The following is a 23,925-nucleotide window of genomic DNA, read 5'->3' on the forward strand; positions in this document are numbered from 1 at the left end:
CACTTATAGGGTAATAACAGGATCTAAAAACTATCAAAAAAGGGAATACTTGAAAATCTACCAGAAAGTGGCACCTCCAGAATAATATGAATGTGAAAAATGGAATGATAGAAAAAGTTTTAAACATGCAAAACACCAGAGTCTCTGCAGTCTGGTTCACGCTTGAAACGAGTTGATGGTGTTCGATGCTGTGTGCACACCCAGTAACAAATTGCTCGTGCCTACAGAGGGGCAGACAAATTAAAAAGATTAAGAAAGCCAAAAAGTGCAAGAAAAGCGATATGGTTATGTCTGGCTATAGGCCTCCAAAAGTCTGTATGCACAACTGACACAGTTGCATACCATCTTCCATTCAAAGCCACCTGGGATCACTCCCAAGACCCAAGTGGAGCTACAAGGTTTTCTAACCTGAGTTTGTGTAGCTTGCCCAGCTTCATACGAGAAAACTGTGACCAAAATCCATTTCTCCTGCATCCCATGCTCTTGCTGTCACTATAACATTCCCCCTACCTTCTCTGGGAGGAAAGAAATGAGCCAAAAAATGATATAGCTAATTTCAGAACTAACTCTAGTTTAGACTTAAAGCCTCTGAAGCCATAATGGGGCTATATTATGAATATGATTGTCTGAAGTTAACACTCTCTTTTCATTCATTTGTCTAGCAATTTATTTGTAAAAAGTAAGCAAACTGAAATGAGCAGGCAATCAGCTGCCCTGACACAGTATTTTACCCAAGGGTATTCTCCAGGAACGGAGGCAGACTATTTCAGCCATACAATGTAATATTTATACCTCCATCATGAGAAGAACTCATGACCTTACTCCTAGTTGTAATGAAAAGGTATATATTAAAAAAATAACCCTCTCTTTATAATGAAAGACGTTGCAATACCCCAAACTCTAATACAAGTGGACAGAGATATTTTGAAGTATTGCAGGATGTATTCCATTGGAGAAATTATCATCAGCCAGTCTGTACGTAGAAACGAGCACCTGTACAAACCAGTGTTTGGGAGAGTTTGCTTACATTTGGAGAGCTGTGAATTCAAATTTTATATGCACCTGTACTGAGACGTATCAGCCTGACCTTTTTTACATGGATCTTTGCTTTTTGTATAAAGCTAATTTGTGGGCAGACCAAAGTATTCGTTGCTGAGAAGCAGCTCTTCTCCTTTCTCAAACCCAACCAGGCTGCAGAAAAAAATACCATGTGGCTTCAGTGCCCTCTCACACCCGGCAACTAATCAGGAGTAACTAGACAAATGGAGCAGTTTGTGGGCAGTCCAAAAGATGAGGAAAAATCAAAGATGGCATTTTCTCTTGGGAAGAGCTTTTTGAGGACTGCCTCTCTCATGCCACACTGGCAGGATGGGGTTAGATCCTTGCCAGGGTGCCACAAACAGCAGGGGCTTTTTTAGTTGGCCTGGGTAAGAAGAAACCATCTAGGGCTTTTCATTCACTGGAACAGATATTATGCAGGTGATACCTTGTAGATACACTCTGCAGAAGATATCCTCACGTCTACACTGGTAATATAACTTAGTCCTCTTGCAACAGGCATCATTTTGCTCTCTCTTACCCCTGTGCTAATTCAGTAGGGTTTCGCCTGACTGACATGGTAATAGCTAGAAACAGAATTTGGCCCAGTATGAATGCATCTGTAAAGGGTCTGAGAGTGGTGGGTAAGCCCCGAACAAGAGCCAGAGATGTGTGAAAGTCTCTGCTGGAATGAAAGAACAGGCCTTTCGAAATAATAATAGGGGCTCTAGGCACAAAATGGGAGAGGATTGTGGTAATATGCCGAGACCGTGCTGTGCTCCCTCCTCCATCCCTGTGCACAGCCTAGAGCCCGGTCCAGGCTCATGAACACCTCTTTGAGGGTAATTCCGGGGCAGAAGTAAAAGACACACAGTAAGATGAAAGACAGTCTGCACCGGTGTTTCTCCTTGCTGGAGTCACGACCACTGAAAAGAGAATATTGTTCCTGTAACAAAGGTGGATATTGTGAACCCAAGCAGATGATGACGAACATTGGCAACAGACTTCCTGTATCAGCGAGCAGGAAGGCTAAATTATACTGGGGAAAAATTAGGATTAAAATAACTGTATGATTAATTTCCTATTTTACCTGGAATAAATAAACCTTTACCTCTGTAACTGTTGTTATAATAGCTGGGCTGGTATGCTGGTATCTGCTAAAGAGCTAACATATTTAGTTTTATTGTTTTGTCAAAATATTAAGAATATCAATATATCTCCATAATTCAGTGTTATACAAAGAAGCGTTTTTGTGCCATATATAGCAAAGATTGTATTATACTTTTGAGATCATAGGTAATGATGACAAAGTGATCTGTGTTCAATTTCAGCATTAATGTCTGGTTTGAACAAAGCCTGAAATATGGTCTGGGAGCTATGAGGCTTTAATATTAAGATCTTTAACTGTAATTTATGTGACAGAAGATAGGGTTTAGCATAATAAAATGTAATGGGCTCCTAGAATGAAGAGGACTAAGAGACAATTGAAAACAAGGTAAAAATGGTAAATTATAAATAACAGTAAATTTACCTTTATGTTGTTACTTCATTTATTTTTGATTTGTTAGACAGGCTCTGTAATTTCTCATTTTGCTACATTTGGAACCAGGCATTTCTGCACCTCAGGAATAAAGGGTCGAAGGCACAGCAATACTGTTGGGCCACTCTATGAAAGCTGTATTAGGGCTCCAAATCGAAACCCTCTTTTTCTCCAGAGATTGTAATTTACCTGTAAAAATTCAGCCTGAGTTGAATTTCAACACGAAAACATGTGGGGAGCAAATATATTTGCTTGTTTTACCTCCAAAATCAGTTTGGCTTTTTCTGAAGTTGCTTAAGTGTAAAAAATGAAGAAAATCTGTAACATTTTTCAATATTTGTTGGAAACTGGTCCGTTGAAAGGCAAATAACTTTAATAACGGGCTGGCGTTTTTGCAAGGTATATTTTGCAAAGCATTTGTAGATGGTGACAACTGACTGAAGCCTCTCCCCATTACAAATGAGATTCTGCACAGGTAGCACTGCACACCAAAATGAAGAGCAGGCCATAAGAATTTATCTGAAAGTCCATTGAAATGGATGGAAACCTCTCCGCTTCTTTAAAGGTCTGTGGATCAGGCCCTGTGAGCCCTGCAATGGCATGTCTGGAAGAAATCAAGTATATCAAGGAAAAAATCTGATCTATTTTGCTTCTTTTGTGGTTTTCCATCTCTGGGACTTCTACCAACTCAGCATCCTTTATCTTTTTTTTGGGGGGGATAGCTAAAAGGGCAGCTGCTTTGCAGACAACCAGCTTCAGCCTCTGTGTGTCTCCTTTTTTACAGTAGTTCATTAATGGCTTATTTTTTGAAGGCTCTGGAAATTCAAATGGTTTTTCCCCCTCCAGGTTCTGTCTAGTTCTTGCCCTTCCTGAGGTTCAACTCTTGTTTTAGATCTGCAAGTTTGGGGCTGCTCTTCCAAAGCAAAGTGTGCAGAGCCTTGCTGCATCCCTTTGCAAGGGCTCTCTTTTCTTTTTTTTCCCCAACATTAATTTAATTAATTTTATATTACTGATACATATGAAAACTACTCACATTTCTTATGGTCAAAGACAGAGGCTCCTTTTAGTGGCAAAGAACTGGGATTTCGCTTTTCCTCATTTCTTAGAATTTTGCCTCATTTGGTCTGGTCCAAAATTGGTGATAGAGAAGAATGAGACTATATGTGTGCAGCACTTGTAAAGGAACATGGTGTTTATTAAAGGTAGGTGTTTTTTTCAATGGTTACATTCTATAAAAACTCCCAAGGAAAAAATACAAATCTTACAGGGAGCGGAGTTTTCTTTCTTTATAACAGCAGAACGTTGCAGTAGAAGACCCAGCAGAATAACATGGCATAATAGGCATAACATGGCATAATAGGAAGGTAAAGCAAATCCTTGTGTTAAAGATTTAAAGAAGGCAATGACACAATAACAGTCATAGTCCTGGATAAGAATCCTACTCCTCCAGGTCTTGGACAAGTATAGAACAGAAGTGATGGTTCCTACACCACATTCCTCTCCAGGGACTGGCTTTGGTCATTCTCATGTACATGAAGAGGGCAAAGCTCAGCGATTCTTGAGGGCAGTTCCACCCCTACCTTCTATGTTACAAATTATTATATATATGCCTCGTATAGGCCAATGACCTAACAGTATCCCTTTGTGTACAACTGGTCTGATCTATAGAGCATTGAAATCATTGAAAAGCCTCCTGTTGACTTCTATAGAAACTGGACTGGACTCTCACAGAAGCAGAAATCAGGTCTGAGATTAGGTTAAAAAGAAAGTCTACAGCATTTCAAAGAAGTAACCCTGATGAAATATGAATTAAAATAAATACAAAGTTTTAATAATAATTAATAAAACATGCTGTGAATACCTTATAAATGACTGATACATAATGAATGAATCATACAAATGTATTCATTAGCTAAAATTATCATACTTAATAATTACATTTTCTGAAAAAATTATGATAAGGGGAAACTCCTGACCTCAGGTGTATTTGTGCAGCTTTCGTTGACTTCAGTGCAAGCCCGCATGTGTACTCAAGGCTAGAATGTGGCCCTGGGTGTGTGTGTATTATTACATTAATAATGCTGGGAAGGGAGTTCCATGCTCTAAGAAGTATATAAATTCATCCTGCTGTATTTCTTATTTAAAAACCATGCTGTGTGTTAAATGAAATTCTGTAGCCCAAGGAATCTTTGCTGCAACCCTGCATTCTGCATAAGTGAAAACTGTTACTATAGGAAACATGATTTATGAGAAAAAGTTTTCTTTGTTTCATTTCAGTTTTCTTAGACTTCAGCTGTCCACGTATGTAGGCATACGGCATCTGTGATCACACTGTTTGGGCAAGTGTTGTATTAAATTTGCTTCTGAAGTGAGTGAGAACTTTGTTTAGAAATGCACTGACTTCTGTTGGGTGCGGAGTCCCAAAGGCTGATCACAGGGATGATCAGCTCGTCAGCAGCTTGTTCTGGCCATGACTTCCAGATGGGTCAGAAGGGCAATGAATAGCAAAAGAGCTTGTTTGGTATTTTATCGTATGAAAGGTTGCCTCTGTGTTTGGGATATTGTGTAAAATCGAGGTCTTGGCCAGGAAAGTTGTGCATAGGTGCTGCTCCCACTAGAAAGAACATCTGCCCAAGTTGACTTTCAGGTCAAATTAAAAAAAACTATAAATGGAACTAAATTGTGAAATACTTAGATCCAGCAATCACCGTCAAGGTTTCCTGGCAGTCGGTGATGGTCCTTAGCCTTCTGCAATGTCAGTATCTGTGTGATCAAGGTACCTGTCTCTTGAGTAATGAATTTTCCCCAGCTCCTTTTGAGAGATTATTCTCCTATGCATGTCTACAAAGAGGATGAGTTCCCTCCCTGGGAGAACCTGCAATATCAGATAGGTGTGTACCATTCAAAAGTTAAGCAGAAATAGGCAGACCTGGAGAGGAGATCAAAGGTTATCAACAGCAGTGAGCTTTAATGAAGACTGTAGAGGAGAAAAGTAAGGGCTGATTTCAGGACATGGCCATTATATTCAGTTCCAGTTACAAAACAGGGGAATTTGAGGATCAGGTATGCAAGTGCAGGTGGTGGAAGACTATAGCAACAAAGTCAAAGAGTTTGAAAGAAAGCCAATTTTTTTTTTAAAACAAAATACTTATAATTTATTCACTTGGGAAATGATATTCCTTTCCTGTCTTATCAGCTGATCGCATTTCTGCTCCTGTGAAATCTGACCCCTGGGCGGAACACACAAGATAATGCAGATGGAAGAATTTTGCTTTGCTTACCTAAAATGAGAGCTGTGCATTCCCTGTGCTATAGCTAAATTATCCTGCAGGCCTAGGACCACAGAGCCTGAGTGACATGAGAAAAGATCCACAAACAATTTCTCTGCAAGACATGCAAAGCACACAGTACATATTTCTTTGGATTGTTTCAGCATATTGCCTAGACAATTACCGCTTCAGATTAATAAGTACGTTTTAAACACAATAACACGTGTCTTTAAAATAAACATGCTTTCTTTATTAATTGCAGAAATTTGCCATGACACATAGCTAAGTGGCTCTGGCGTAACAGGTTTTAGGATTTGATTACAGCACCATCTGCTGGGTATTGAACTTTCTATTTCCCCAAACCCTTCCCAGTATCTCTTTCTACTGCAGTTAAAGTAGAGGATCACTTTCAGAAGACGATTCCAGGAAAAAAAAGTCATTTCACTAGGGCCTAAACTCGAAGGCTCCTGAAATCAGGGCAAAGATTCATTAACTTCAGTGGGATTCGGCTCTTTCCAGTGATGCTCAGCTAGAGTCATATTTAAATTACCAGCTTGGACTTGGTGACAAAAAGCAGATCTAAAGAGTGAGGCAGCATGTTTACTGCAATATGTTTCATATAATTATAACAAGGGATCATCCATTTAACTAATAAGGGCATTATAGCACTGAATGGGTGTGCCTAGACAGGTAGGAGTGAGCAAACAAATGTGATGTCCTCAGGCAAAACAACTGAATGGCAGCAGAAAACGTTGAATTAATTTAAAGAAAGAAATTTTACTTAAGGGATTAATCAGTTAGACTTAACTCATACCATGTAATAGGAATTCCTTGTATTACTTGCAAAAAAATTGATTTCCTCCTGGAGAGGGGATATGTTTAAAAGCTGATTAGTGGAAGCAATGTTTAGAATATTTTCATTCCCCAATGATTGTTCATTTTGCATATAATCCAGGCTCCCACTGACTTTTACACAGCTGTAAGTGTTCTGGACATAACTCTGCTAACATCTGACTAGTACTGTATGCCATCTGTTAGTACCATGATCCTTAAGGGATTAACTGCTCAAGTAAGGTACTATTCAACACAATCCAGTAATGCAAAATCTTTTTTAGTAGGTAGTGCTCTTATTTTGTGCCCATAAATGGATTTCTTGTACCCTTTATCTGAGAAATTTTGGGGAAAAACTGGCGTATAGCTTTTACTAACAGAGCTGGCAAACATAGGAGCTGACCCAGGAAGTCCCCTCCTGATGGAGCCCTCGTCCTTGGGGCAAAATTTGTGGTTTGGATGACCTGGATGGCAGGTCTGACAGCCCCATCCCTGTGGCACTCCCCGAAAAGCACCTCACAGCCCTTATCCTCTCCATTCCTATTTGCTATTACGTAGAGAGACTGGCCACAGTATTGTGCTATGCTGTGATGGATGAATGAGTACAAAAATGTCCCCTCCTGATCACCTTGTTCTCCATCACTTCTAGTCATGTACTAGCTCTAAACTGGCCAAGGAACTACATAAACAAAACCCAGAAGATGTTCTGAGTCCAAAAGGGCAGACTCACTTGCCCTTTTCATATACTAACACTTTCCAACGGAAAAAAAAAAAAAAAGAGAGATCTACTAAATAAGACTTTGCAATCATACTGATGTGGGGAAGTGAGGTGGTAAAAAATACTACCCAGGTAAGAAAATGAAACCTTGTTCACAATGAAGTAGATGGCAAAACCTCACGTGTGGTTGTTAGGGATGAGCTCTCACTGCTATGCCTTCACTTATGTGATTATTTTTGCTCATTTCAGAACAGCCAGGAATAGCTCTTCCAGTTGTCTGAGCTGAAGGACAACTGATAAAGGTGGCCTAAGCAGCCATCCTCAGCATTGTCACCTTTTCCTCAGCCTCCTTAGGCTTGATACTGGGTGAAAGCTAGAAATGCTGCAAGGCATCCTTATCTCACACCGAATCCAATCATACAAGCCCAGCAATAGGATTATGGACTGCCTCCATCATTGTTGCTGATAGTCTTGGCTGTGCACACTCCTGGCAAACCATCCAAGAGGCCTCCCTTGACTGAGCGTGACTCCAGATCTCCCTCAGTTTCCACCAGAACATTCCTCCTGATATCTAAACCCTCCATTTCTGCAATTAAACCTGTTTATTATTTCACTAAACACATCAAGTTTCTCATCTTCCTTTTTTGTGAAAGGCTTCAACATGTTTGAAGGCTGTTATATGTCTCTGCTTGATCCATTGAATTTCTGTGTTTTCCCTGCTGGTGAAGACCCCACGTGAAAGGTTATATTCTTTGCATAAGATAACCCGATATTTCATGCAGACTGGTTTTAGTGTGAATGAAGGATGAACCCAGCCTCAAGCCAAGTTTTTTTGTGGTTGTGCTCATGAAAGAGAAGGTGTAAGGTCAAGCTTCAAGTTTTGAAAATGCTTGCATGCAAATCTCTGACATATTCCAGTAGGAATATATTATTATTTTTAATTTGTACAAGTATAAATATAAGAGTTGGACTAAGCTATTTATTGTCAAGGCTTTATTGTCTGGACAACATTAATTTTCTCTTTGTTTTATTAGAAAGGGATTTTTTTTCCCCCACACATGATTGGTGGAGGTCTGTACTGGATGGGGCAGTGGTACAGCAGAACTTTGATTTGGGATACTAAATTGTGGAAATTTGTTTCTTATAGTTACTATCAGCATATTTTATTCCTAGATGCCTGGTATCAGCTAAACAGTGAATGCTGTATTGCAGGATCCTTTTGAAGTCAATCTGTTCCAAAAGGCTTATGAGCCATTTTTAAAGTATATTGTTAATTCCCTTTTGATCACAGTAAAGCAGAGCTTTTGCTGGCCAAAAAGGTATGTTTAGATGTTCCTTGCTTCTTGGTAATCTACTGTGACAGAATTCTAGATATACCTGTCACCCTGCCCATGAGGAGAAGGACAACCATGCGACTGAAGTGAGTTGATCCGCTGCCGTACCATAGAGGGGATGTACGAGACATTGTGGAGATGTTTCTGCTGGGCTTTCCCTGGGAGCAGGGGAGGGTTGCAAAGACAAAAACAGGATGCATATGGCTAATGGCAAGGGGAGAGAGAAACCACTGGAGGAAGAATACTAAGGAAGGTCACAGCAATCCAGCCATGGCAATTAAGTGATGACAATAGGAGGGTTTGTCTGTCTGTCTATCTATCTACCTATAAACACTGTGTATAACTAATGCATTTCCTACTATTTGTCTTGCCATTTTTTTAAGCATGCAACATTTCCATCCAGTTTCATAATTCTTCTAGTTTTATAATTCTTACTGTCCTCTGAGGCATTCAGGGAGCTGAAGGAAAATCTAAGAGAGCTGAAGCTTTCCTGAAAGGCCTTTTAGCTTGATGGAGAGCAAAGGGATGATGGTGATTGTGTTGATGAGGATGGTAGCTGTGGTGACAAATGGCAATTCACTGACGTTTGGTAGCCTCACTAGACAGGGACTTCACACTTGTTATTTTCAGGATTATTTTGTCCCAGATTCCACCTTGCAATAGATCCTTTCTGAAAGGTATTATAACACATTTTTCTTAGCTGGAGACTGAAACCAGTGGAGGAAATGGGGCTACCTGATGAAATATCCTGTTTAGTTCACTGGTGGTAGAACATTTAAACCCTGCCTCTCCGAAACAGAACATCCAAATTTGCTAGAAGCAAGTGGCCTTGCCTGTGTCTTCCTAGAGGTATGTAACAGAGCGATGTTTGATCTGAGGCAATCCGATGAAAAATATTCAGGACCGTAGGAAGATGAAATGCCTCCTTCCATATGTATGAGTTTTACGAAGCTAGTAATCCACAGTTTAAAGAACTTTTTTTAAATTTAATAAAGAGGTTATTTTGAACTTAGATCTGCAAAACACTCATACCTCCAGCACATTGCCTCAGTGAAATATCCCGCTACATGAAAATATAGACAGTTAGTTTTTTCTTCCAAAGTGAAACACTGCAAGGTCTTTCATTACTGGTTTATTATGCTTTCTGTATCTTTGCTCATTTTTCACCAGTATTGCATTAAGTATTGATATTGATTTCTTGTAAATGGTACTGAAATGGATGGCTCACAGTTTTTGTTATTGTTCTGTAGCACTTGTATGTAATTTATTATAGCTGCAATGGAACCTGCCCCTTGCTGCCAGGGTTTAAATTAAATGTGCCATGTTTTGGCCCCTAGTAGTCACATACATTTCTCATTCTAGATCTAAAAGTGTTATGTATAAAGTTACTTTTATAATTACTTCCTTGATATTATTTAAAAGGTTTATTTCAATAATTTTGGTAATTAATATGTAATACATTGGTTGAATTAATAGTATTTCTCTTTTCCATTACAGAGACAAATTGCTGTCCTGTAAAAGTAACATGGAGTACCTGGTAGTCGTGACTGGCTTTTTTCTTTCTGAGAGAAAAAGGGCAAATCAGCTCCCAACATTTTCAGTGTGTGGTGGATCTAAGGCTTTACTCATGTGTGGACTTCCAAAAAGGTCATAATGGAAGAAAAAAATTGGTATTGACACTGAGGAAGGGCAGCCCTACTGGAAGGGCATTTCTCTGGACCATGCTTTAATGCAATGGACTTACTTTTGGCACAAAACCTGACTCAGAACCATTGATTAACTTGATTTTCTGAGAATAAAGCTATAGCAGAGCCAAAAATGAAGTAAAGCAAAGAAACTCCCCACACCAAATATCTCTGTACATGTGGTTCCTTCATGTAGGGTTCATAGAGAAGATAATATTGATTGAGAGAAAACTAGTGGTTTTAGAGAAAAAAAAATACTGTCCTACCCCGATTGGTAGGACAGTATCAATGGCATTGGTATTGAAAGAGACATTGCATATTTCCCAGTTTTATTTGCTGCCATTTATAATAGAAATAAACTTTGTTATTCTGGCAGGGTGTGAGCATTTTTTCAGTCTGCCCATGAACAATCTTCTGCCCAAGGATTTTGAAAGGACTGGGATGAAGGAAAGAGAGACACTTGGTGCTTCATTCAAGGGTCTCTGTGTTTCCTCCTTTTGCTGGTTTTCTGTAGGTGCACCTCCAGCTCTGGGCTCATGGATGTTCCTAAGCCATTAGTGTTGCACTCATGAAATTGTATTGGTGTAAAGTGCACTATTTCTAAGTTGTTTTAGAAGTCATTTATAATGAAACTCGGAGCTTTTCACACAAGATTAACTGAAACCCTTTACAAAAAGTTTTAGTTCCAGTTCACTGAATAAATCCAATTGCCATTTCACAAGCTCTTCTTGGGCTTTTCCTCCCCTTGATTTTGGGCAATGCCCTTTATTCTCCCCTTGACAGCTTTAAATCAGTCTATCCTACTCAATTCCCTCTACTCATCCCACAGAGGAGCTGGACTCATCCCCCAGGCCTTTGTAAATGAGGCCTTTGAAGCAAGTGAGGAATATTTTCACAACAAGCGAGCTCACAGTCACATTTCAAAACTTCAACATTTATGCAACAAAGTGGCTGAAGTCACTGTTTTTAAGGCTGGCATGAACATAAAGCATGGCACAGCCATAATTCTCAGGCAACACAAGGTTTCAGCAAGGCAGGGACTTGCTGCTCCATCATTATCTGTGTGCTGGGAAGGGCTCTCTACTCGTGGAATGGCATTGCATTTAGCAAAAAGCATCTTTAAGGTATATTATGTAGCTCCGTAGTTTACTGACTCAATCAGGTTATGGCCAGATCCTCCACCCTTATGCTGGCAAGTCTTTCAACAAGATCTATAGGACAAGTTCTCAGCTGCAAGCATGGGGGAATTGCAAGCATTATGTTGATGTCTTTGGTCTAAGACTTGACTGAGCAGTAATCAAGGGGGAATTGTAGTCTAGGAGCCTAGCTGGGTAGAGCAGCCTCCTGCTGCCAGGGAAGTTGGTGAAAGGGAGCAGGAAATTGGGAGCAGGAAATTGGGACAGGGAAAGCAGCAACCTCCCTGGATGTCGGGGAGATGCTGGGGTGTTACCTCATCCCTGGGAGCTTGCTCCAGGGGTGGCTTGAAAGTGGCAAAGCCTGACAGCGTTTGAGATTTCTCTTGCAGAAAAAGAGGGTGGGAACGGGTCAGAATATTGTGCAGGTGTTGCTGCAGGGCCAGAAGTGGACTGAGCTCCAACAGAGATGGAGAGCAGCTCTGTTTGCTGTCAAGGGTAGGTGCATCACTGATATGAACATGCCTTGACCTTGAGAATTTTCCTAGAGCTATTAATGACCTTAAAGTGACCTTAAAGCTATCCCCAGGATTAGCCAAGCAGAGCAGCTCCTTGGGTTTGATGCACAAGCCTGGCCTGATGCAGGGCTGAGCTCCTAGGCTGGGAAAGGAGAGCAGGAGGGACATTTAACTTCCACAAGGCATCAACACACACTAGAACCGTACAACAGAGGGAAGATGACAAGGTGAATATTGCTAGTTAAAAATAAAATATAGAATTTTATACAGTTGTGAAATCCCTCACTGGTGCATAGCTGAAGTGACTTGTTTTCATCCAGAAAATCCTTACGTATACACATAACATAAGTCTTGGTTGCATAATGCATTTCTGTTAGCTGTTAACAGTGTGTACTGTGCTTTTTGCCATGAACTACTGTCCTCTTGTGGTTAATCTGGAACCACCAAAAAAGCCCCGAGTTGTAAAAGTCTGATTTATGTTTTAATTTAAGCTTCCCAGGTTTAAACTCAATATTTATCTTTTTTGCTTATACTTATATCATTACACGAAAATCCAGGGACAGGACTGTTTTGGTGATTCACTCACGGGCTCTTGGGCTCTTTGCCTGCCTCCTCACATGTTTACATTTACACTGATAAAAAGTAGGACTTAGCTGGGACTTCACCCATCCCAAACGTCATTTCAACGGAAAAAACCTCTTTGGGTCTAGAGCAAAGCATCGCTTCATTGTTTGCCAATCATTACAATATACAAAACAAATGGAGCAAAGTTGCCTTCTCTTGGTTTTGTGCTATTAAAACTGCCGCGGACAAAGAATGAATAAAAATGGAGGATGAAATATTTTGCTTCTGACTGATGTTTTCAGCAGAGGAAGACTGGAAGGAGGAAGCAGTGGACACCCAGGTCTGATCTAGCTTTCTGACAGCCTCTGCACACGGAGCACCATGCATGCAGTGGTGAAGTCCGGTTCAATGTGTAGAAATGGGGTTGCCCTGGGCATGGGTTATTTAATGCCTCAGTGGGGTGGACACGGAGGGTGTGCAGCATCCCAGCAGCTCAGTGCTGTACAAACAGAATGGGAGTCTTGACTTTCTTTGGATGTTTTAAGGAATGATCACATTATTTTGCTATATTTGCAGGGTTTTCATTTAATTGGCCTTTCATTGTATTAAAACGTGTGTGTGTGTGTATGTACAAAAAGAGAGTACCTGATTAATGAAGAAGCAGGCCTTAAACAGGGATAGTGCCTGGTTTCTTTAGCAGTATAGCTGAACAATTGCATTTACAAGGAAAACCTCCCCATCAGGGAGCTGGTCCTGCACTTTCTTTCACTCTTGGCAGTTTGTTATTCACATTTCTACAACCATAAAGGCTAAGGGACACTGCAAGGTAAGGACCATAACCTACATTAATAGCTGAGAAATTTGTCTCTTAGCAAGTTTCCATTTCTGAAGAGCTCTCTGGGGCATTTGCAGTGATGTGAAATAACCAGTGCTGCGGTCGGGTGGTGCGATGGTGCAGAGGAGGCAGCTGAGCTCCGAAGAGCACTGTTCCGGAGGGGACAATGAGGGGAAGAGGTAACACGGAGCAATGGGGTGAAAGTGGGCAAGGCAAACTCCGGATCAAATACCAGGAAAAATCTCCTCTTAGTTCTCCCAATGATCCATGAAACTCTACCATGCATATTCTGCCATCTCAGCTACCTGATGGTTGAAGACCAGACTGAGAGGAATGAAATTTCTTCATCTGTCAAAGAAAATCAGGAATTGAAGTCATGCCTCTATTGATGAGATAGTTCAACCCAGATGATTGTATTGTTTTGTATAGACATACTCTGAGAAACCAGGTACTACGACACTTGCAAATCCTACATATTTTTCCAATTTTACTGTGGGATGGTGTGCAATTTTAGCAGCAGGATCATTCCCTGGAGGATGCTGTTGTCACCGCACCATAGCACTGAGTTGTCTCCCGTGTTGTGACCTCTGTGCTGTTTGTGGAACCACTCACGTCTCTCAAGATTTGCTCTCCAGAGCACTTGGATAGCACAATTAACTTTCTGCATGTTTTCTTAATCTCCACTACACGAAAAAGTGTATTAAAAATGTTTAGAGAGGTTCAGAAAAATCATTTTTATGGTGAAACAGGATGAATCTCAGAAATATACACTTTTAGATGGGTATTAGGTCATATAAAAACTTCATTTTTCCAAAATTCTCCTTCTCCACAAATATAAGCAACTTCTCAAATCCATCACATACTTTTTGTTTTCCCCTTCAACACTCTGAAAGCACCAAGGAGAGACAATCACTGAACAAACTGCAAGCACTGCAAGGCAAGGTTTGGTTTGGTTTTGGGCTGTCTAAGCCTACATCAGTGAAATCATGGTCCCCAGGTCCGAGAGCTGGAAGGTCCTGTCATGATATGGATAATATCTGACTTCCCAATCTCTTTTTTTCCCCCCCTTGTCTCTTTCTTGTTTTACCCTAAATAAAATCTGGTTTTGAATAGCACTGTTCTGTGTGTAACATATTAAATAATGTGCCAAAAGTTCTTTGCTTGGTAATTGCACAAATTGTTTTTGCTGGGCCTTAGACCTTGCTTGCCAAATCACAGTCTGTGCCATAGAACAACTACAACCCCCCCCCTCAGCCTCCAGTTTGTGTTTAATTTCAGCCACTATATTCACACTGAGCAGTTTGCCGCAGTTACGGGATTTGTATGGAGCCTTGCATTGCAGAGAGAAAATGGATTTATTGAGAAGATAAAGAAGAAAAAGTCATCTTCTTCTTGAATTTTTTTTTCCCCAAAAGGCAAATTAGCAACCCAGATGGCTTAGTTTCCCCATCAGAAGGAATCGCTTATGTTATTTTTGCTTTATGTTAGTTTGTTCAAGTCCCCTGAGAGCAACAGGTCCAGAATCCAGAGCTCATATTGCAATGGTGATGATGTGTTTCACAGTAGCGCGGTGGAAAATCTGAGCATCGGAGGTGCTAATCTGATCTATCAGTACTGGTGTCCCACACCTCAGCCCCAGTGCAGGAAATTAAAGAATGAGATCTGCAAGGGAACTATTTCATAATGCTTTAAACAAATGAACTTCTTAACATTTTATGATCTCTGGAAGATTGCTTTGTTGGTAGCAATACTGCCTGCAGTGTGAAGCGTTTGCTGAAAAAATCAGTGGCGTGGCAGTCATGTCAGCTACAGCCCAGAAAAACTACACTGAGGACACTTACTTGAGCTTTATCATTACTGGGTAAATTACTCAATCGTCATCAATTTTCATTTGGGCTGAGCTTCACACGAAGACCTGGCCCAAACCTAGGACTGCAGCTTGCTTTATATGGAAAAACCACCCCCTTCACCCAGTCTCTCTCCCAGATGCCACCAGAAGCATTTCGCTGATGTGGGCAGTTCACAAATCAAGTAACCTCCCACATTTTTTCCCCTGCTTGGTTCAGAGGGGTTTGTGAAGATACATGACCATTAAAGCTTTTTGCTGCTTATGCTATTTAGAATCTCTTGTCCCCTCCTTTTATACCATTTCCAGGAAATTTCAATTCACTTTACTGCCCCTTTGCTGTCTTCTGAACCGCGGAGGGGTAGAGGGAGACATCCAGCCCTGAATCAGCAGGCTGAGCACCAGATCATGTCTGAAGAGAAATAAATGCAGTCTGTGCTCAGCGAGAGGCTCTGGCAAAGCTTCAGACTAACGCCTCCTGTTAATTTCAGAGTCCCCTCAAGAGAAAAAAGGCATATAAAAAGGAAGCAGAAATTCCTCAAGGATAACGGTAATGTACCCTATCCACAAATTACCAGCAGACCTTTACAGTAGCTTATCGCCTATAAAAAGCTTCAGAGTAGTCATTACAGTCATTGAGCTGATGGTAGTTTTATGACTTTTACTCACCATAAGGCAAGGCAGCGGTAGCCTGATGCAAAACCGCTTCGGAGGGGCCGGCAGGTAGCTCAGCCGCAGCGGGCATCCCTGGGGCCTCCTGCGCCGGCGGTGTCACCCACCGGCTGCCAAGCTAGAGAAGGATGGGGAGATGGAGCTATAAATCCCCAGCTGGCTGCAAGGGAGGCTGCCTGCGTGAACCTTTCCCCTCCGGAGCAAGAGGCAGGTTGAAAGCTGCCATCAGCAGCTTTGCACAGAGAGGGGATACAAGCTTGGTCATGGTTTGCACCCCAAAGGTCTAGGGAGAATTGTCCTTCCTTCCCACATCCCTGCTTCTCCGGCGGCTTATTCTGTGCCTGTCCCCCAGGCAGACATTCTAAAGGCGAGTCCCTGCTTGGTTGTTTGTGTGCCTTGGGGCTGGTACCTGTGAGAGCGGACAGTGGGTGTGATAAATGCTCCTGCCACGTTTCTGCCTACGTGCTGCCAGAGCTGCTCTGCTGCCTCTCTGCCACGCGGGCATCACACCCCTCCATCACTAGCCTCCTCCTTTTCATCGCTTCCCGCAGGCGCGTGGCTGCAAAATTCCCAAATTCAACCCCGGTGTCTCCTAAACACGGTGCTATTTGAAATGATTGCAAATGATTTCATTTGAATAGTGAAAAAAATACTAGGCTGTGCTTTGCAGTCTTTTGCATGTGGTCAAACTGTCCCCCAAGGTCTGTGTAACCAAACCCATGGGGAGCACCCAGAGGTGGGTTACTGGAGTGTAGCCAGTTTTAAAAGAAATGATTGCTCTAACAACAGCAGCACATACAGACACTTTGATGTACATGACCGGCTGTTTTCTTGAAACACAGCCTGTGACAGACACGATGCTTTTTCAGGTGTCTCATCTCTAGTGGTTTTCTTGTGGGGCTGCTACTTATGGCTCTGCAGGAACTTCAGGCTGTTCAGCCCTGCCACAGGCTCTACAACTGATTAGGTGTCAGCGGTCCCAAATGGCCGTGTATGCTGTGTTACATCAAGAATCAGCATGGAAGAACCATCCTCCCGTAGCTAATAATGTATGGTGCATCAGGCATAATGATCTGAGGTGTTGCGTATGTGGCGAGGAACAGAGTGTACGTTACACACTGCAATGCTCGTGCCTCTTCGCACAGAGGAGCAATGTGAAGGATGCAGAGGCTGCAATCCGCCACTGCTGTCAACTCCAGCAGATCCAGCCCTTGACGCTGGGACAGCGTGTCTTTCTGGAGGTGAGTGGCTTTCCAGGAGGCTCTGCACTAGGTTGAAACGACACATTGGCCAAAGTCCAGGAAATAAATTATGTTAAGTATTAAGATGTCTGGGCTACATTGTTCCTGCACATTGGACAGGAAAAAGAAAAGCCTGAAGCACAAGTATTTACTGAATAAAAGGGAACAAGTGTGACCAAAGGTCAATAAGGAGGAGACAGAGCTAGTCAGTAGGTCTGCTGGTCATCTCTCCCCAGGACAGTAAGGTGGATTTACAGACCTTTAAGGAAGCTGTGCCAGGTACGAGGGAAGCACTGGAGAAAGCACAAAGGCTGCCTAAGTCGAAGCTGATGGACATGAAAGCTGGTGTCCCGGGAATGTGGGGGAGAGCTGGTATGTCACCGTGGTGGGGAGGATGATGAAGACTGGCTCTGAAGGGCTCTGAAAGTGAAGTCAAGCAGTTTCTTATATATGTGATGGAGAAGAGGGAACCTGTTTAGACCATGGCACGATAGTCTGTTTTAAAATTATACTGTGCTTATATGCGAGATGAAGAGGTGAGAGTCAAGTTAATTAGAAATAGATGTCTGGGTGTCCCTTGTTAGGTAACAACCAGTTCTGAATAGGGTCCATTTTTCTTTTATTTGTATCTTCTTCAGATGTTTGGTTATGAAAAAAGAGGCTTCTGAGAATGAGCTGATAATGCCTCCTTTTTTCTTCACTCTCCTTTTGGAGGGGAGAGATGAACTGATTAAAAAGATGGAACATTTCAGGTAAACTACAGCAGTTACATACAGTTAGCCATCTGAGTGTATTGGATATTGCTGTTCTATTTGTTATGCAATCAATGATAATAAAACTAAAAAGTGCAATTGAACACAAGCTCTATGCCAGAATACAGATGAAGTTTCTGCGCATGTTCTGCAGAGAAATTACTGTCTCTATCCTTGCTGTTAGATGCCATTTGATTTTGGTTCTATACACTAATGTAAAAAAGCTTGGTTCTGTAATGACCCACGTAAAGAATTTTTAAATTTGAATGTATTCTCATTATTTGCCATCCAACATTTACCTTTTTTTTTTATAAGCAGAGCATTACAGTGGTGTCTATGCAATTTCACTTCACTCTCTGTTTTTTCTTTTTAGTTTTACTTGCTAGCAGGGAGATACCACTGGCATGAGAATATTACAAAAACAAAAAATATGGAAAAATAGAGTTCTACCAGGATAGGCTAACAAACAACCCATGACCCCACATAGGCTTACCAGAGTTAATTTTTCTTCCAGTGCGACAAAAGCTTTTAAAAAGACAGAAGGAAAACCAAGTATTTTAAATAGAAAACAAATCTTCAAAATATAGTACACACATAAAATCCTGAGCAAATGTTTACTGACTACAACACCTGGAACAATTAAGATACTGCAGTGGAGCAGCATTTGATTTAAGAGGGCGAGCCTTGCAGATGTGTGCTAAGCACAATACCTGTGTCCTCCAAAGCACAGAATTGCTCTTCTTAAACTAATTTTGTACTTAGAAATAATTGATGCTCTCCTCTGAAGGGAATGGGATGGAAAAAGGTGGAGATTTAGCAGCTGTGTTTGCTACACTTATTTTTACTTACTTTTACTGTAGTGTGTATCAAATATGGGTCTGACCTTTCACTGCCCAGCAGTATAGGGAAATGTGCATTGCATTAAGGAAAGACATGCAAGTGGGAGTGTTTCATCCATTTCCTGGCCAGATGCATTAGATGTTTTTTTTATTTCAGTCATTAAACTGTTCTTATCTCAACCCATGAGTTTTCTTACTTTTACCCTTCCAATTGTCTCCTCCTTCCCAGCGGGGAGGAGGGTGAGCGAGTGGCTGTGTGGTGCTTAGTTGCTGGCTGGGCTTAAACCATGACAAACAGTTAATCCAATAAATGGATATTAAAAAAAAAGTAATTGTTCAAAGTTATTTTTAGGTTTTTGAGTCCAAAGGAAGAAAAAGTACAGTTTTCCCTGAGCTCCCTTCACATTTTCCTTTTTTTCTTGATACCACCTTGGCCAACACAGAGGTGCCATGTGGAGGTTTGTGAGGGCAGTGGAGGAGAGGACTGGGAGAAGTCCCCTTTCGGTGTTTGCCCTAGGGGGAACACAGCACACACTGTCTTTTGCAGGAGCAGCTCCTTAAAGTCCTTGCCATATGTCAGAAGGCAGCTGACTATAAAAATAAACCTTACCCATCGAAAATCCGTAAAAGAGAGGAAATGAAAGCACTGTGTTTCTCTTACAAACCTGAGCTAAGCAATGCAAGGAGAGCGGAATGAGCCGTTCTCAAGATATGGTGTTCATAATTTTATGTGTGCCTCTTGAAAACTGCCCCATGGCTCACCCTTTTTCCCCTTCCTCTAGGCAGCCTTGAGAAATCAGGATGCTATAGGTGTTGTCAGTCCAGGTTGTGGCAGAACATCACATAATAAAAGCCAATTTCACAACTGAAGAGTTTCTTTTGAGGATTCCTTGCCTATGGTAAGGTTCTGCTCTGTTTGGGATGGGGAGGTGATATTAGCCTGCCTACCTAAGGCTTGCTCGGTGGCTACGTGATTAAGTTGCATGTGTCCCAGTGCCAAGCCCCAGAGGTATCAGAGATTTACAGATCAAAAAAAAAATCTTGCAACTGGATTTAGGAACAGTGTTACAGTCAAGGCAAGGATGGGGGAAGGACTAAATCTGATAAAATTATTCTGATTTTATAATCGGCTTTCAAACTTCTGAATAGCTTCTCAAAGATTGATTTTGCTGTCAAGACACTGGACAAGATTTAATAAATCTATCATTATATTCATGGGAATCCTGCAGTCAAATGAACCAGAATAGATAAACATATATAGATATATGAAACAAAAAGTTGGGGTTTTTTTTGTATTTTAGCTTACTTGATTCCATTGGTTGAAAGCAGTCTTGTTGAAGAAAGCACTTAGGACTGATTTTGTCCATATGAGTGACTGGTTTTGTCCATATGAGCTCCATCACTTATATGCGCTTGCAACAGGACATCACAGGTATTTTGCAGACATAACTGTATGCCATGCATAATAATCTACAAAAAATCTGCACAAAATAAGATTAGATTGAAGCCCTTTGGAAACTAGGTCTTCCCTTAGTCTAACACGTGCTTGGGATAATCAACTCTAGCTAAGATCCCAAAGACATTGGGAACACTAATTAAATAAAACTCAGCAAAACATTATATATTTTAGCAATATACTTATATTCTTATATAGGCATAACTGATATATATAGAAGGAAAACAAAGCATAACCTGTATGATGAAAACACTATTCCAATCAAGTAATAGGTATGACTTGATTACATTTATGTTACATTGTCAGTGGACTTGTTATTGAGAAATTTGGATAAGAAATGTAAAGCATTTGTGAATCTGTTATTTTTTAGAATTCCCAGGAATAATTCCTGGCCAATGAAATGTTTGCATGTAGTATGTACCTGGCGACTTGAAATTTAAGACGCACTGGTTAGTCTTGGTTGAACATATCAGTTATATTGCATTGCTGATTCAATGTCCTGTAGCCAGATTTTCAAAGTAGACTCCTGCCTTTATGCAGGAACTAACTACTTTCTCCATGGGAGGGAAGCAGCAGTAGAAAACCATGAAGCCAAAAGAGCGAAACCAGTGCTGAAGTATTTTTATTCAGGTGAATATTCACATTCTTGTAGGTTGTTACTCAATTCTGTTCCATCATATTCCCCACAGTGGATTAGATTTTCTAGCTGATGACAGTATTTTTTTAGAAAACTAATGTGTTCAATGCATCCTCTCTGGAAGGCTTGCTTGGTCTAAATATCGATTGGATTTTACTACCAGCCAAGGTCAGAAACTGAAGAGGTTCTTGCTGCAGCAAGCTGTATATTAATCTCAATATCAACTGAAGTACCTAAACTGTTATTGGAATTTGATGATCAATTACATCTTGGAAAAGTACTTAGTATGACATTTGTTGGGCTTCCATATTTTGTGTTATACAGTCACACCTGATAGTTCAATAACTGGAAAAATACCAGCAAAAGATCTCCTCCGTTCTTTGTGCAGACAATATCTGCTTTATAATTCCCATTTCTTGCTTTTATCCACATTAATAAGCATTACACACCATTAAAAGGTTTTCTTGCTGCCTCCCTTACATTGCTTCATTAGAGAATATACCACCGTTACACATATTTAGGCAGACAAACACACAAAACCTTCTTCCAGAAGAATATTTCTTAATTCCTCACCCTGCAACCTTTACGTTTGGAAATGCCACCATTAAGTTCAACTGTACCGACTCAGTTTCCGTGCCATTAAACACTCTGATATAGTCTGTGGGAATGTGGAGCCACCCAACATCACTTGGGGATATTTGTACAACCTGGCTGCAGTGGGGAAGGGTCACTCTTTCTACTCACAGATTTTTTCCTGTTCTAGATTAAACCAGTGTTGTAGAAGTAAAATAATGAAAAACCTATACTTGTGACACCATCTTCTAAAAATTTTAAATATTTACCAGTCCATTTCCTTCCTCACTTGCTTCTCAAGATAGATTTTCATTGAATTAAAACAACTTGCAGAATAACTTTCCAATAATCACATCAACATATGATACTCAAAAGTTATCATAGTGCAAGACCAAGACCATCACAAGGATTCATGCACATTTAGGACAATAGTTCATATCAGACCTAAAAACTGCACCAAAATGAAAGAACAGCTCTCACCTCTTCTCTTTTGTCTGTCTGCTCTTTATTAAAAAGTGAGGCAGGGCAAAAGACTTACAGAAGTCAGTAGACCCTAGATATCTTTAAAGTTCACGGTGCTATTCAGCAGTCTCAACCACAAACCCGCCCCTCACTCTCTATGGGTTTTGGGGTTTCTTTGTTTTTTTGTTTTGTTTACTTGCACCAGTCTGGTATTTCTCTGTTTTACTTCCTAAGAAAGGCGGCCACTCGCCAGCAGTGGGAGTAATGCAGAAGCTTTGCTTATTTTAAGCATCATCTGTGATGACATCATAAAAAAAAATCAGCATCATTACAACTACAAGGACCTTCCAATTTCAAAGCACATAAAACATTATAAGTGAACTTCTGTCTTGTGACATATGTGTTACACCCTCTGAATGAGCTGGAAAGAAAGCAGAAAGGAGAGATTTATCAGGCATCAAGTTCAGCCATCCAAATATTGGAAACCTCATTTTTGTTGCTAGCTATACGTAATTTTGAAATGGTTTGTAAATTTAATTGTCCATGTATGGCGTGTGCACAGGCCATGCACAATCAACAGCATTGCCAAGATTAGCAGCTCTATTTCTTAGACAAGTAGGTCTAATGTGCTTTACTGGAAGCAAAATGCACCCTTAGGCACTTTAAACATAGTAGCAGCCAGATAGGGTGAGACTCACTGCAGTGAATACGTTTTAGTAGGTCAAAAATGAAAGTGCTTTTGGGATGTTAGTCACACTGGTTAAACTTTGGAGAAAAGTTATCTGGCTGAGTTACCTGTTACTACTACTATGACTCATGAGATGAAAATGGAGTATCTCTTTCGCCCCCTGCCCCATAATCCCCTGGTGGTATGTAAAAATGGTAATTAATGGTGCTGTTTTGTTTTTCAGGCTGAGAATCAGCATTCATTTTGGAATCTTTGCTGTTGATGGGAAGGTACTTACATTAGGTGTCATTATAAATCAAGGTTTAGAACATGTCCCCTCCCAGTCTCCTCTTCTGTACTTTGTGGGTATTGTAATTTATCTGACTCTGAGTAGGCATCGCTTTAAACTATGTTATATAGCACTATGGTCTACATCTGACATTTAGACGATCTTGACTCTTACAATTAGATCACTTTAATTTCATGTATTTGTGTAGGCTTCCTTAAACATGGACAACAGTTTGAAGAGGAAGAGATAAGACTCTGGGATTTTAGACTTTTCTAATTCATTCTTAGCTCTATTCATAGTGTGAAGAGGTGCTAACATGGGGCCTTTCTGCTGGCAAAAAAATTGAGTTATGAGTTGCCAAGTCTAGTGAAAAACAAAAATGGCAGTCAGGAAACTATGTCTATTATTACTATGCAATCTTCATGGTTGATGCAATGCAAGTCTTTGCTCATCTTCTCTTATGCTCCTTTTAAAGCGGATTATTGCTGCCATCAATGCACAAAATAATGAGGCCACAGTCTCAGCAGAGAATGACTGAGACAAGGTGGCAACCAGCTACCATTAGACAGTAGCCAGCATGACTTATGCAGTAGTAAACCACTTGGCAGTGAAAAATGAAAATATTCATTAACCAGAATTGCTACAAGTGAGATTTTACCGCTAGAAACTATCCAAATAAAATTACTAGCAACAGCAGCGATCGTATACCAATATATGATTATTGCATCAATGTGATATAGACCCTGTACAAAGACAGATCAGAGAGTGAGCAGCTTAAGAAAACAGCTTAATTATCCATACAGTGAAACTCAGCGTGTGTATGAGTTGAAGACATGATGCAAAGTGCCTGCAATAGTCAAAGGTGGGATTCAGCGGCCCAAATGGTCTCTTTCAGTTCCCTGACTACAGTTTGTATGTCCTTCAGGTCTCCTGTTGTCCCCACCAACACCCTAGACAAAGGCTAATGCTGCTTTCCTGGGCACACCACATGACTGCTTCACTCAGCAGTCACCAAATTAAAGCAGT

The sequence above is a fragment of the Ciconia boyciana genome, chromosome 8, assembly GCF_034638445.1.
Source record: "Ciconia boyciana chromosome 8, ASM3463844v1, whole genome shotgun sequence".
In the NCBI taxonomy this organism is placed as follows: domain Eukaryota; kingdom Metazoa; phylum Chordata; class Aves; order Ciconiiformes; family Ciconiidae; genus Ciconia; species Ciconia boyciana.